Source organism: Bombus pyrosoma, linkage group LG16 (genome assembly GCF_014825855.1).
Source record: "Bombus pyrosoma isolate SC7728 linkage group LG16, ASM1482585v1, whole genome shotgun sequence".
Classification (NCBI taxonomy): domain Eukaryota; kingdom Metazoa; phylum Arthropoda; class Insecta; order Hymenoptera; family Apidae; genus Bombus; species Bombus pyrosoma.
The window spans coordinates 6,349,809-6,365,768 of record NC_057785.1 but is presented as its reverse complement, the minus strand read 5'-3'; the positions used below and the strand labels follow the sequence as shown (position 1 = coordinate 6,365,768).

The 15,960-nt window shown below is 38.1% G+C and overlaps 1 protein-coding gene across 3 annotated transcripts in view; it reads right to left on the bottom strand.

Annotated features, from left to right (window-relative positions):
- Positions 1 to 15,960, bottom strand: part of LOC122576599 (ecdysone receptor) — a 150,244-nt gene that overhangs the window by 124,870 nt on the left and 9,414 nt on the right. The window contains exon 1 of one of the 3 annotated variants that reach the window (XM_043747161.1): positions 318 to 463. The exons of the other annotated variants lie outside the window; for them this stretch is intronic. The gene's annotated coding sequence lies outside the window, so the exon portion shown is untranslated. Of the gene's footprint in view, positions 1 to 317; positions 464 to 15,960 lie in introns of those variants that run through there. 3 annotated transcript variants of the gene reach the window in all.

Below are 15,960 nucleotides of genomic sequence, written 5' to 3'. Positions count from 1 at the left end.
TCGATTTTTGTTATCGATTGAGTAAGACCGCAACTGCGATGGACCCCACAAGGACAAGAATTTGGCACGTCGAATCTTTGCATATTATGGAACACGCAGATCCAGAGATTTGGTGGGATTTCTCCGCCGAAATTTGTATAGAAATTGTGCTCGTTAGAATTCTCGTGAAAATCCCTAGCCTACTGATAAATCCACTATAGCACTCTTCCCCTTTTATCTTTCCTTTAAGTGGAAATTAATCACGAAGTAAGCGCAAGCTTTGAAATACCCGAAAACTGCTTCAAATACGATATTCATAGAATTCTACCGATACTTACTAAGTGGTTCCTCGAAGAGGAGTGGTTTCTTGTTTAATTCAAGTCCCACAGGGGGAAATTCCCTAGATATATTGCCTGCTGTCAACCGAGGAAAGGAGACAGTGCTGTCACACAGTTTCTTCTCTATTCCCACGGCGACGTGTCAATGATTCTCAGACTTGACAGACCTCTCCCCGAGCCTCGTCTGTCCGTGATGTTACATAACCTCACAGCTCTGTCGAGGTTCCCGCGCGAGTAGACGTCCGTTTCTGACATCCTCACCGAGCCAATCGATTTCTTTTTACCTGTTCGCCGGATATTATCGCAACCTTGTTGCATGGAATGTTCGAAGACGTTCGGAGGTTCTGCAGGAAAAATAATATCTATCGTCTCCAGTAAATCGCATCGATCGCAATCTGCTTCGTCGTTCGGTTTCTCCTACACAAAGTATTTCTAACCTATTCGTAAAGTTTCGCTATTTCGCAGATCCAATATATTTAGCGCGGTTAATTTCCCTGTCAAATATCCAAATACAGCGTATCTCGTTGAAGTTATTTTGAAAGAAATCTGCTGAATCTTGTCAAGCGCGAAGACTACGGTTCTAAAAGTCTAGACCTAACCTAATCTAAACTTCGTTCTTTATTTGCCAAGCGTGTTATAAATTCACGTCTATTTGTATTGTACACAAAGATGGTGCGAGAATTCGCTGCGCAAGATCCAGTGGAAGAAGCATGAAAGTTTATCAGCGATTTTCTAGAGCAAGCAAACAGGTTCACTTTCGTGCGACTCGAGCATGGTCAAGGCTGAGTGTTATTACGCTCTCTCGTTCGCCGGCTGCAAATTACTATTTTCTTTTTCCTTTTTTCTCTCTCGCTGTCTGTCCAAGAGGATCCTTCGCCGCCGTGTCATTGCAGTGCCGGCTATTTTACGTCCTCGCAATCATGCACGCTCTCATTGTCCTCGTAAAACGATGTTTCATGCTCGACCAAACGTTTGTGTTCGGCTTGAATTGGCGAAAGAAAGGTGAAAATAAAGCGGACGTCCTTTCTTACTAAAACGTTGCAACGTCCTTTGAGACGGAACACTGACACGTTTCCCCTTTTTAATTTCTCACAGTATTCGTAAAGTTTATAGTTTTTCGAAGATTCACTAGACCCGAAAAACGACGAAATTTTAAGCATTTAGCAAAATCGAGGATACGCAAAGATCGAATACATAACAAATCATTTGAATTTCAATCGTCTAAATAAAATTCTACGTTTTCTTTTTAAAAGTAAAAAGTAAAAAGTGAGTAAAATTAGCGAAGCTTTAATTTTCTAAATAAGATACTGGATACAAGAGTGTATTTTACGTCGAGGGAGTAGAATGTATATATTGATGATTCACGTTTTCTCTCGTGCAAGCAGACCATTTTTTATTCGTCGAGAGGAAAAAAAAGAGAGAAAAAAAAGAGAGGAAGACGAATAAGATAAGCGACACAAAGAGCCGGTCCGCTTGTGTACCTACATCGCATATACATACATACGATTAACGGCCGATCGATAATGTATTCCGCTCGAAAATAAACTGACCTATACCAATACCGATGTTACCACTTCCGCCGAGTGACCCCTCGTCTCCCGATAAATATTTACGCGACTGCGAACTCCAGAGTTGCAAGTCGAACCAGCCATCGAACGATCTCGTTAGTCATGAAAATTCTACTGATTAACATTCAGACATAGAGATCCGATACACATATACGAACTGTGATCCGAGGTTACTCGATATGCAGACTATATATAGAACGTCTGGAAATACGATTTTTATCGTATCGACAAATTTTTTCTTCAGCTCGTAGGACGTCAAAAGAATTCTGCGATTTTTATATCATCGATCCGTATAATTCATTATCGAGGATTTACATTATACGAATACGAGTATAAATTTTAATGGAGAATTCGCGAAGCCAAATTGCTTCATAACCTATCGATCGAGTTGATATTTTGCAAGAGAGATCTTTCTTATGGCAGTCGACGGAATAATTCACGGGAATTTGAAGAAAGTAAATTAACCTTATTACGCGTGACGTTGTTCGATGAGGCAAAGTTTCTCGCTTTGAAAGAATTAACTTTGCCTCGAGTGTTTCTTCGACGTCGCGAATTACAATTTATCTCGCACGCAAGATTCCTAATTTACCAATCGAAACGAAGTTTCTAAGATGGAACTGATAGCAAAGCCGAAAATTTTCAAACGACGTATTCAACGGACGCAGATTTTTGCGCAAGCATAATTTCCAGCCAGTTCCTCGGAGAAGGTGTGTAAGAATGATTAAAAAATTGATGGCAGTGCGTAGTGGTATTTGTAAGAGTACGAGTAGAAAGAAACCGCAGAAAGAACGTAATCCAATAACGTTTCAAACCGAGCAGCGAACCCGATGATCCCTGGGGGCAAGCAAGAACAAAGGAATTCGAAGGATACTCGCCACAAACGCTGATGGCCGCGTCACGTTCGAGACCACGAGACTACTTATCCAGAATACACCGAAAAAACTGCATCGACAGCGCCATTTGGGCCGAACCAAGTGTTGAGGACACCGGCGTAGACTCATCGCCACTTTATCATACGAACGTGACTTCTTTGCGTTTTTCGAATCCATAATATCGAATGGTATTTTTCAGCTATTAAGACCAATCCTACTTCTATCGATTGACGAACGTAAGAAACAAATTGAAATTTTCTGATTTTCACGAGACCTGGGGAAAAATTGGAATAGTCACGTGGACCGGAAAATTTAATATTTTGATTTAAATAAGAAGAATTTTTAAGAGTTTCGTTGGTACTGACAGGAAGATAAACTTTGTCTTCCTAGGAAGTTAGAGACCTAGGGAAATACGAGAAAATTCCCTAAAATTTGTGGAATTGTTTGTCCAGGGAATTCTAATCGGTGATCAGCAGAATTGGTTAGAATATTTCATAGGCTTCACAGTCACGTATTGCAAGGAAACTTTTCAGATATTTTTCAGCAACTTCGTGAATCTGACAAACAGTTAACACCAATGCACTGGACACATTCTTTTAAAAATTGTAGTAACTTCCTAAATGGTTTCACAGGTCTAAGACACAGCTTATATTCGACAAACTTGCGTCACATAACAAAAGGGTAAAAAAAGGACGAGTTTGTACGGTTTCTGGAATTTTTAGTGGTTAACGTAAACCGGTCGAAATTACAAAAAGCCGTTCGTGTTCGTTCCGGATATAGAGGCGGACGAACGAGACTCTATCAGCTTGAACGTGCATGCCCCAGGAACTCACCCTTGAAAAGGCGAGCAACATGGGGATGAGGGAGGGCGTGTGATCCAGAGCCCTCGGTGGTTGCATAACGCGCGCGTATAATGCAATTGCAGGCAGACTGAAACGCCCATTAGCGTGGATGGGAGAGAAAAGAAGCGAGGGATAACCGGAGGCCACGTTGCGTTGCGTGAACAAGTGCACACGCGTGTACACTGAGGAGAGTACGCGCAACCGGTGTTGAGACGAAACTGCTGGCGCAATTTACGAGCGACCCGCTCGAATTTCGTGGCGCGTGTCCCGTCAACGATCGTTCAACGAACGTGAACCGCCAGGCGAAACTACGCTCCCCGGTTTCGTGATCAGTAATCGCGATACGGTCCAATAAACGGAACCGAGCCAAGAGTTGTTTGTAACCAAGTACTTTCCAGGCTGATTCAGGTACACTGTTTAAGTTCATCGACTCTTTGATGAAAAGTTTATGAAAGTTCGTTACTAGACCGATATATTTGGGGAATTTTTGCGTTCTAATTTTCGTTTAGATAATAAACGATAAACTCTGTTCGAATTGATAGATGGTTAAATGCATCTGGAAAAGAGCAATGAAGAAGCGATCCAAAATCTAATCTAACCTAATCCCAAAGCCTGCGAAACGCTTAGTGATTAAAACCTAACCTAGTCAGAAATATCCCTAGAACACTTAACAATAGTCTCTAGCGAATGACGTTTGAACAACTTGCAAACAGAACGAATCGCGTGATCAGTTTTCAACAAAAAGGTGCAGTCATTAGCCGTTGAACTGTGAGCGTTCGAAACGAGAGGAGAAAGAGCACGTTTGGAAACCCGAGACGAAAAATATCAGGCAGAAACTGGAGTTCTGATGGTCTATCGTTAGGGCTGATCGTTAAATCGCTAGATTCCTCATACGAGAGCTTAAAAGCGAAGTCTACTGTTCCATTTAAGCAATGTAAAACCAGCGTGGTGGATTATTAATGCAACTTTCGCGTGAGATAAGCAAACCTAACCTTTACACTCGTGACTCGGCTGCTTGTGCCGACGAACATCTAGTCCGTACTGTTTCCAATATTGATTTATCCTAGCCACTGCGTTCGAGGGAATTTCTATGATCGACAATGTACACCATAAGTAATTGGATACTTAGCGTAATTCACTTTCAATTATTGCTTTTTCATTTATACTAATTAATATTAACTATACGTTTTATCTGTACCTACTAGCTGTATATGATTATTTAGACGCTTACGTTTATTCATTTCTTAGCTGCTTGTCATGTAAAGATAATATCGTACGAGAGTCGTTGGGACAGTCGCTTGAAGTAGAATAGGACGTCTATATACAGACGGTATAGTCGACTGAGTTTAACGTGTTCCGTCTCAAGTAGGGAAAGCCATTCCGGAACCGGGACGTTAGCGTGAGAGTAGACTTAGTTTACGTTCCTTTTTTTAATTGCATTACATATATATTATTATTAATTAAGTGCTATATTAGAAATCGTATTAAAGATAGAGGATTCTTTAAGAATTTCTTTTAAACAAAATATTAATAAATCGCGTTAAACAATGGTTGTCAGACGTTACAGGTGTTTTCAAAACTAGTTTAAAGGAAACGGTAATATGGCGCGCGTTTATAACGATATCTCGGTGAACGAAACCACTCCCATAGCTATTAGGGATTCATCAAGCGTCCAGGGTACAAAAATGCATCCTCAGCTATTGTCCTCGGTTCGTCCTTACTACATGCTAGCGATGCACATTCCGGCCACCGTTGCCAGAAACGGCCAATCTCCCGTCATGTTACTTTCGGCGTGATCAAAAATTCCCTATCATCAAGTCGCTCCACTTAACCAATAAATATCCCATAAATATCCCTCAAGCTTTCACGTTTAACTGACAACATGATGCACGAAGACGACAGCGCCATCTTGATCAATTGAATTAATATTATACAGGAAGTTTTACAAGTTGACATTAACATCACAGTTTATGACCTATTAAATTGTTAATAAATTTCCTTGTACAAGGGTAACAAGTTTGATAGTAGAGGGTTTGATAAAAGAAGTAAACTCGAGCGAGCAAAGTTTCAAAATAAAGATACAAAATTCTAAAACTAGATTTCTACAATCTGTAAAAGATCACAAAATTTTACAAATAAATTATATATTGTCAAATAATCGCTAAACAATATTGTTAAATATTGGGGTATTATAGAAAAATATCTAAAGATGAGAATGTGTTAAATGTTCGTTAACATTTAGCAAAAGAAAAAAGTGAAATATTAAAGGGTGGTATTTTCTAAAATTATGGAAACTTCCATGACTTTCCTTGAAATTGTCCTCACGAAAAGCACTCCAACCCCAGTTGCTGAAAGCGTGCTCATTCCCCCATTCATTGCCCACCTTGCTCATCATTTACGAGTTCTTTCGAGGAGTTCTTTCATCGTACGTGCCTCTACGCATCGTTCCCTTTCGTCTTATGAACGACGTCGAGGTTATGACACTTTCTTTCATAACTCGTCTACATTTCAATTTTTTATTACTCAATTTAAATATTTTTTTATGTATGAAATAGTAGACTCATTCAATATTTATTTTATTACAGGTGAGAGGCATATAAAATAGTTAAAAAGTAAGTTGTCAGGACTTTGAAGAAAAATTGTGGAAAGTTAAAGAAGTCGAGATGAGAACCACTGACGCAAAGACCACACGAGTCTATCGTCCTCAAGAACTCTCGGTATGAGCGGGCAATGTTTTCAGCTCGGTCACTAGTGCCAAGGGAAAGCGCCCACAATGCAATCGAGGAACCTACCATCTCCCACAAAAACATGAGCTCGTGCCTACACTTGCATCTACCGAGATACTCGAACAACTCGCGAATATTTCAAATCTAAACAAGTTTAACTCAATACGTAATCTTTCAGATTATAAAATTACTAATTACCGAGTAATTACATTTTACCCAAACTGGTTTACGATGTGTTCATTATTATGGCTAAAAAGTTAGAAAGATGTTGTGTAAAATTTGCAACATGTGTGGGGAACTAATTCTAACCTATAAAATATATACTAAATATACCCTATAGAAAATTTTTCTAGGAACTTTTAAATTATTCAATTCCCTCGACAGAAACTAATATTCTATCTCACAATAATCTAATTCCAAATTGTTTAACATAACTCCGATTGTTTTAACAACTGCGATGCTAACCGGGACCCATCGCCAGTTGAGTTTGGCCCACCCAAAATTTCTCTAAAAAGTTTCAAATTGGTCTTCCTTCTCGCTCTAATAATTCTAATATTAATCATTCATCCTATACAAAATGTTTCGAAAAAATTCCAAATTGTTAACTGTAATCCTATTCAACTCGAACCCATCGCTGCATGAGTTTGGCCTATACCGCGCACTCGGTCACTCGCACTGTCCACAGAGTCCGTCGGCCGTGTGTGCATTCACCAGGCCATCCGTACACGCATATCCCCACACAACCAACCTGAACGCGGTGGAACGACGACGGCGGCGAGGGCGAGGAGAGGACCTCGAGCAGCGCGGCTGTATATGTGGGCTAAAAATGATACGCTGGTTGAGGTGACGTCATGCGAAGTTAGTCCGTCTGCCGACGATTGCACTGGCTGCAGCTTCGCAGTTGTTACGCCCGGCAACGATGTGGCTCTGGCCGGCGTCAAAGTCGCCGCGCGTACTATCGTCGTTTTCGCGCTTCTTTATGCGAGTGGCGCGCCATCGGATCCGGTTCTCTGGCTATGCTCCCGAGGATCGATCACCAGGGACGGGTTCAGAGAGAGGCCAGAGCTTTGTTCGGTTGAATCGATCCGGGTATATAGGTTCTTCGGCGACGAGAATTTGGCTGGACATCGAGCAAGGTCGAATTCTTTAGCATCGATTTATGAACCAATATTTTTTCGCCTTTGCACCTTAACGCTTGCTTATCGTGGTTACATGTCTGACCACATGTCTTTGATAGGTTTCGGTTAGGATTGTTGGGTCTTATATTAGGATTATGATCTGTAATGGCTGGAGAAATGGCTGGAAAGAGGTTAGGTCACATTTTTAATAGATTCACTGTACATTTTGGTGTCTGAGTAATTATTTAGTTGGAATTATTTATTAGTTTTGAATTGGCATTATGGATTGCGATGATTTAGTTGGATTTGAAAAGATTAGGATAAATTTTGGAGACGTTTATCATAAATTGTAATTATAAATATGATAAATAAGTGGTTGTTCATTGAGTTTTAAATTATTGGGGTTATGATTTGGGAATTGTTTCAGATAAATGAAAAATCTTTAATTTCTCAGAATTTGAATTCTCTAGGAATCCTTGACATCAAAATTTGTGAAATCTCAGATTTAGAGACCATAGATCTCTGAATCCATGTTCCAATATTTCATGTTAGTTTTGAACGCTACGTTGTCATTCTCAATGAAGAATCGCTCGTAATAAATTTAATCCTGAATATTCGCTGAATCTTGTCACCACGACAGAGATCAATGACTGCCATCATTGTTGAACCGAAAAAAGAGATAAACGAACGATTTGATGACTCTCAAGAGTTAATGAGATTTATCGATGGGACTATTGACCTCCTTTTTATCCATTCTCGAACAACTTTTACAAGCCTTGGCAATTTACGAAAGTCCATTACTTTTTACATCGAAAGGATCGAAGATATTTAGGGGAATCGATGCTTCACGGTTCAGTCACAGTGAATGGCTTCATCATGTTGTTGGACTGCCATCGAACCAACATTTGACATAATTTTATATGCGCACAATTACATCACATAATATTCAATTTCTCAATTTTACTTTACTTTTACTTTTCCATCTAATTTTTGAAATTTTCTTTCGGAATTTCTTTTTATTATTTTTATTTCCTCCAATCAATTGTGTCCAATTTCTTTTGTAAAAACTGTACTTGTAAAGCTTTTTTAACAACCATTTGTTGAGGTTAGTTACTAAACTATAAAACGTAGAATATTCAAAAGTTTCTCTCTTACGGTACGGGAAGAAATCTTATTGCAATAACAGGCGCAAACTATAGTAGAACGAGTTCCAATTTCCACTAATAGAGGTTAGTTTCCTAACGTTGATCAAGATTGTAGTACGCCTAGTGGCTTTTTCTCATTTAATTCGTATCGGTGAATCTCGGTGGAAGAATATAAATTCTGCTCTAGTGCCACCAGTGAATATCAGTTGATCGCCACATCAGCTGACTACGAGCCGCGTCAAGGCTGCTGGAGAGATCAAATGAATAATGTACCCCTTTCAGCCAGCTGCATAACACATCTCGGATCATTTTTAAGACTCGTTCGATAATAATGCGCGATCGAGCACGCTACAAAGTATCCTCATGGTAATTCTCGTGTATTCATTACGGCAGGAAAGCAAAAAACGATTTACGTATCGTCTGTTGACGCTAGGTTCGATCGAGAATCAACGTGGCTCGATGGATCATCGTATGTGGTCCGCGAAGGAGAAGAGGAAATCAGATTATTGAAATGATGTCATAACGTTAAAATCAGCAAAGAAAAACGTTTATATGCGAAAGATATTTATAAACGAAAATAAAAAATAGAATAGACTGTGTCTAACTCTGTATGCAGATCGCTGACGCAAAACAAGCTGCGAACAACTAAATATCTGCTGAATACGCGTGAATACCATTTGCCAGTTGTCTACAAAGCGATCTGTTTACAGAGGAAATTATAAACTAGGTAGAAATTGGATTGGTTTAAAATCAACGTGGAAATAGTAATAGAAAAATGTTTTAATGTTTTTAATTTTTCATAGAATTTTTATAGATTTATAATAATAATTCAACGCATAACCTATAAACAATGAATTCTAACCTATTCGAAGCCAACACAATCAATGAGCTCCTCTGGTTCAATTTAATTTATAATTAAATTTGCAATAAACAAGTAAATTTAATAATAAATAATCTTAAATCTACGTTTAACATTTCCTAACCTAAAATATCCGACAAATTCCTATTACAATGTTTCCTCCTTTTCGATCTACAAATTGATGAATAGGACACAGAAGAAGTTTCGCCGGGAAAGAAGAAAGAATTCACTTGGTTCGATCTAGCGACCACCAATGAACATGTCAGCCAGAAATACCTTGCACCTAGCTATCAATTGCGTAAGTATCTTGCCAGGCAAATAGTTATTGACCTTTATTGCCGCCAGAGTCAATGTAACAATGGCTCTCAGGTTAAGTTATTAGAAACACAACATTTCACTTGGATCAGGCCCTCTATTTCTATTTCTATACTCCTTAAGGAGAACATGTTGCCATTTTATTGAAAGTAAAGTCAGCTGAGAGACACTGAGCTCGTTTAAATCCAACAGGCGTCGCGAAACGAAGAAATTGAACAGCCGAGACAGTCGATTGCGTTTTTGAAACGCACCGTCGCGAATTTAACCAACTTCTATTTTGTCGTTGGCGCTAAGAACTACGAATATTTACAAATTTCGTACAAAACTATTAACAATAGTATTAGTTAAATCAATTTCCTATTACAAAACCAATTAAAATTCATAGAAACTTAATCCTCTATGTTAATCTTCCTCAAGCCCAATCCTTATCAAAATTCTTAACAAACTTCGACATATCCGTTCGCAGATCTGAATCTCTCGTGATCTGTTCTTTAAAGATAAGATTACGGGTTCAGATAATATCCTCAAACCTCTACAATCGACGCAGGTAATCAAGTTCTAATAAAATAAGTTATCATGTAATAGAACTAACCAGAAATTTCGATCTAACCTAAAATTCTAACCTAACTGAACATAACCAAACTAATTCTGAGAGGTTATAAAGGAAAGAAGAAAAATTCTGAAATCAGGATTTGAAAAAGCTCTGTAAAAACAAAAAGAAATAAAAATTCTTCAAGCTGAAAAATAAGATACTAAAATAAAATTTTGAAAATCGGACGAATAGAACAAAATTTCGCGTTTTCAAGCTTAAGGAAGAAAATCATTACAAATTGGTAGGGATATTCTGAATTAAATCTCATCAGAAGAATTGCCATCTACGTGTAATTTTCCACAATACCGTGGAATCGAGCCGATAAGGAGCAATTTGATCGTCACACTGCATTTACCTCGAGCTGGTTTCCGCGCGTGGAAAGCCACGAAAGCGAATGTTGGATAACAACAATGATCCTCCCGAGATCCATCGACAATATGTAAACCTAATTATTCCGTACGCCCAACCGTAAGCCAGCCAACTTTCTTTTATTGCGTCGTCTAAAGCGCTGTATAAAGCTGATATCTCGAATTTACTCAGCGTTTCTTCGGTTTAGCTCGGATTAAGTCGTCAGATCAATTAATCATGAAAAAAATTCCCCTTAATAATATATTCCGAGAAATTATTTCGAATGGCAGGATTTAAGCAATTTAACAAAATTTCAATTTTTAATAAATCCCGATATAACTGAATTTAAAAGGAATTTATAATCAAGTGAAAAATTGACTATATTAATGTTTTATTCTAAATTGGATTTCTGGATTTAATTAACAGGTAATAAAATGAAATTGGATTGGCTTAATTTTGTTGCGAATTTTGTATTATTTTTGTTCGTATATGGACATTGAAATGGATGAAGTTGCAATTTCGAGTTATTTTTGTCGTCGAACGGAGAAAGACTTTATCTGAAGGCAAGGCAAACACGATCGTATAATTTTATCAGACAGCCTGTTACGACATCGGCGAGGTCAACGAAATGCGTTTTCCAGCAGAACGTACGAATTGCAACTTATCGCGAATATTATCTGGTAATTGCATTACGATGTTCGAAGACCTTGCGAGAAGTGTATCGCCAAGAAGTTTACGAGAAACCACGATTATTATATTTACTCACAAATTAAAGTCATAAATACGATTTGCATTACTACTGGGGATTAACATTCCAGAATAACTGAGAATAATAACCTCTAAAGTTAGTGGCTAGAATGAAATTTTATTTCAAATCATTACGTGATGAATACGACTGTTTCGAAAGGAAACTAAAGAAATGATTGTTGTTATGATATGTAATTTTACTAGACTAAAGTAAATGTAAATATAATATCTTTACGCAATGTTACTATATAAAAATATATAACCTTCCAATTTTATATTACTTATTAAAACCTCCTATTTATGATTGATGAAATTTCCTAACCTTAATGTTCAAGATCATCGAGAAAGTTCCCGATCGATCACTTTACACATTACATATTTACATTTCAAAACTCACAATATCCTCCATTCACTTTTGTTCGAAACTTCTAACCTCAAAACCCAGAACCAAACCATAGAAACTTTATACTAATACGTCATTCCTATTCCATGCCACCAGAAACACCTTTTACTCTTCCTCCTTATTTATTTGACACTTTTATATGATGCTGTAGATATTTTTAGATATCATATGTATTTTATACATTATTATAGCTTTCATCTTTCCATAAATGCATAAAATGTCAAAAATCAATTAGATGTAAAATTGCAAGTAGAACCTAACCTAAACATTACCAAATCACTGAGAATCGTGGGTTTCACTTTCTACGAATCTAATTTATTTATTATACGATAGATTTCATTTTCTATATACGATAGGTCTTGTTTTCTATAAATATTATTTATTTATTATAAAAAAAATCCGTTATATGTGTATTCTAACGCAATTTTGGTAAACATACCAAAGATCAAATCTCCAAAAATTCTTAAAAATTAAATTAATTCGCAATCTACTTATAATATTAGTTAAAACTCTTGAAAATGTAGCTTTAGGGATATAAAGTGAAAAATATATCCGGAAACTTTCGCGCATGACCGTATCTTTCACGGCCAGGTCAACGATATTTCACAGCGAAACACGTTTAAATGTCGCGGGTTCATCGTTTTCCATTCGTGTGGCCACCGTCTCGGATTGTTTTCGAGACGCGTCGTTTTATCGGAGAAGAAGAACCGTGTGGCGACACGATAAAATTAAATGTTCGGTGGCTTGACCCGGCTCGACTTCATGTGATTATTACTCGAGTTGAAAACATTAGACTCAGCTCGAGATGCACCGCGGCGCATACTGATTGCGTCACGCTCGAAAAATAGGCACGCGTCCCAATTTCGCGAGTGTTTTGACCGGACGTTTCTCGGTAAACGTCCGTCCCCTGATTAACAGACGCGACACTCGACGTCAGGTTGCCAGACCTCTTTGATCCGCCGCCGATTTTATCGGCCATTTGCTTCGTTGACAAACGAAAATGTTGCTCTCGTTGATAGCACCTTGTTTCGAGATGATGCCGGTTAGAATTTTCGCGATAGCTTTCGATATTGAAGTTGAGAAGTTTAATTGGGAATAAATGGAGGATCTGGATTTAATTCTTGGTTAGAAATTAAATCCAGGATTTTTCATGCTTTGAACTATAGTCTGGTCAAATTGCAGATAGGTTTGGCTCAGAATGACAAGTTCAGACTTCTAAAGTTTGGTATGATATGTGGCAACAACAGAGAATTTATGATATCCCTTCACAGATGTATGTCTATCATGCAATTTGTCACGGAACTTTTATATTAAACTACCTCTATTTTACATCCTTCGTCAAAGATACAAATTCTGCCATTTACCAGAAAGGGGAAAAATATCTCTTCACAGAAAAATTCCCTAGAACCACAAAAGGCGGAGGAAGTTTCAAGCGCGTTTCATGCTCCAGTAAGACGTGCGTCGCGTTTTAAAAGGATCGTCGCCGAGCGAGACGTAATCCCTACGGCGAAGATCTGGCTCGCAAATGCCTCGGTGGCCTGGTTAAAAATGCATTTCGCCCGAGAAGGGTTTCCCCGTCCCGGAAGGGGGATAACCTATGCATGGATTCAGCCAATAAGCCGAAAAGGGGTCGGTAACATAGGGAATCGGGCGACTTCGGTCGGTCAGGCAGAATGAATCGCATGAACGAGCTCGAAATCGAAGCGGTATCGATTCTTAAGCTAGCGAGGTAGCTTGAAAAAGAGAATAAAGAAGTCCTGCTTGCTCTGTCCGGTTAGATAACACAGGGTCACCAGGTCATCTTTGTCTTCCGACAACATATCCCTGGTTTCCCTGGAATAAACTCGCGTATATCATTGTTACGCTCGCATATTTCTGGAGATGGGTCGTCGCCTCTATTATTTAACTAGAGATTGCTGACGTATAGTGATGGCCTCAAGTACGTCGCATTCGCTCACTCAATTCGAACCTTCTCTAACCATTTCAAAAGAGGAAGAGCGGCACACTTTTAACTAGGCTCGAATCTGACTAGCAAACACGAATCCTCTACGAGTACTTTGGCAAATAAAGAAGTAGCCCCAAGAAGAAGAGATATCGGTCGAGTTGTTTTGACACATTACGGACACCTTACTAAGGATTTTCTATTCGCTCAAAACCCTTTTTCACGGCTACTATATGGAATTTGGTCCGGTCACTAGTTAATGCCCACATGGCGCTAGTGTAGCATCATCGGTCGCCATAGTATTAAGCTTCCATTGTGGTTAACGAAGAAAAATCTTAAACTCCGTTGATACAAAGTTTCACAGAATTAGCGCTGTAGTAGAATTGTCTATGAAGAATGGTACATGATCGGTATGTAGACTGATGTAGCATTCGAACTCTATGAAATGAACTTTGAGCGTTGAATATGATTCGAATTTATAGGTACGTTTTAAACTTGATCCCATCACTAGCGATGCACTCTGTGACTGTGACAGATATGCGAGGCGCATGCGCCCTTCGCGCGCTACGATTCTTTTCGTCAAATATCTGATTCCCGATTGTACGTTCTTTTCCCTTTCGGTCTTTTATATTGAAAGCAAACATTGGCGATTAAATATTTTCTTTGCGCACTCACACGTCCGAGAATAAGCCTGATAATTCGAGCGAAAGTGGATGAATAAGAGCGGTTGTTTTCGAATTGTTGAAGATTATTATGTTTCGAGTTGATTTATCAGGGAACTAAGCTTTGAAAAACAAAGAGTCGGAGATATTTCAGATTCTTGGGAAATGATCGATTCTAAATGTATCGAAGATTTTGTGCGAATTGCACTGCGTTTGTTAAGTTGACCTAAATTGGTTCAATCGCAGCAGAGGGCGGGGGGAAACGATGAAAATTTTTTATCTTAAATTTATTCCAAATTTATCCTACATTGTCCAGTTGGATTTACATTAAATACTTATTGTTATTTATATACACGTCACTTTTATCTATCTATAATCATAAAATTTTACAAATTCAGAAAAAAATTAGAAAAAATCGCGTATTTTTAAGAGATCAAGCAAACGATTAAAGAATTTAACTTTTGCCGTTTCAGATACATAAACTGACCTGGTATTATCTAGTCTGTGAAAAGGAGTCACGTCGCGAGTGATTATTCCGATCTCATTTGCATTTGAAATTTCGCGTTTCGTGAGACTACGTCGATTTAGACTTGGCCTAGTTACGAGTTGGACAAACATCGTTCCCTGAACTTTAAATTACCGCCTTTTCTACATAGTACATCCAGCCTGCAATTTTTCGCGAAAACAACCAAAAAAAAAAAAAAAAAAAGAAAAATTCCTTTATTCGCTGCCATAAATCTCTGTCAGTTGTTACGTACGCTATCGTCCATAAGTATTTGGACACCTGGTGCAGTTCGGTTGATATTTTTGTTATATTTTTGCAGTCTCGGTCGTGGAACGTTTCTCTACTGTTAATTCTTTACCACTTGCCACAACTGGGATCAAATGCTCTGCTAAATTTAAACCGATACTAGGAATAGCTCTGCATAAACTGAAACTGAGAAACTATACCTGCATCGCTCAAGTTCCATGTTTATCTGTAACGAATAGCTGACATTTCATCAAATTTATAGAAACTTTTGCAATGCGGCGAGAAACACGCACAATATATCTCGATCGTTTTGAAACCGCAACATTGATTAGTCACACTTAACGTCACCTAACTCGTATATCTTTTCATCATCAATTTTCGCCTATCGTTAATTATTTATTTATGCCGATTAGTATTAAATGTCATTAACGTTACTGTTAATATTAACTACGTCTTTATCAATATCTATTAATTGTTCGTTTATTAATTAATTATTAATTTATACGCTTATATCTGTCGACTTTCCAGCTATTTATTGCGGAAAGACAGTGTCGTGCAAAAGTTATCGAAATAGAGTTGTCCGAAGTAGAATGGGACGTTCATGCACAGACCGTATAGTCGATTCGATTCTCAATTCTCGTTTTCAATCATATTGCTCTTTTATCTATACTGATTAATTTCAAATATTGCTTTTATCAATGTCTGCTAATTGCATATAGTCGTCTAGGATAAAAAGATCAAAGGTTAAAATCA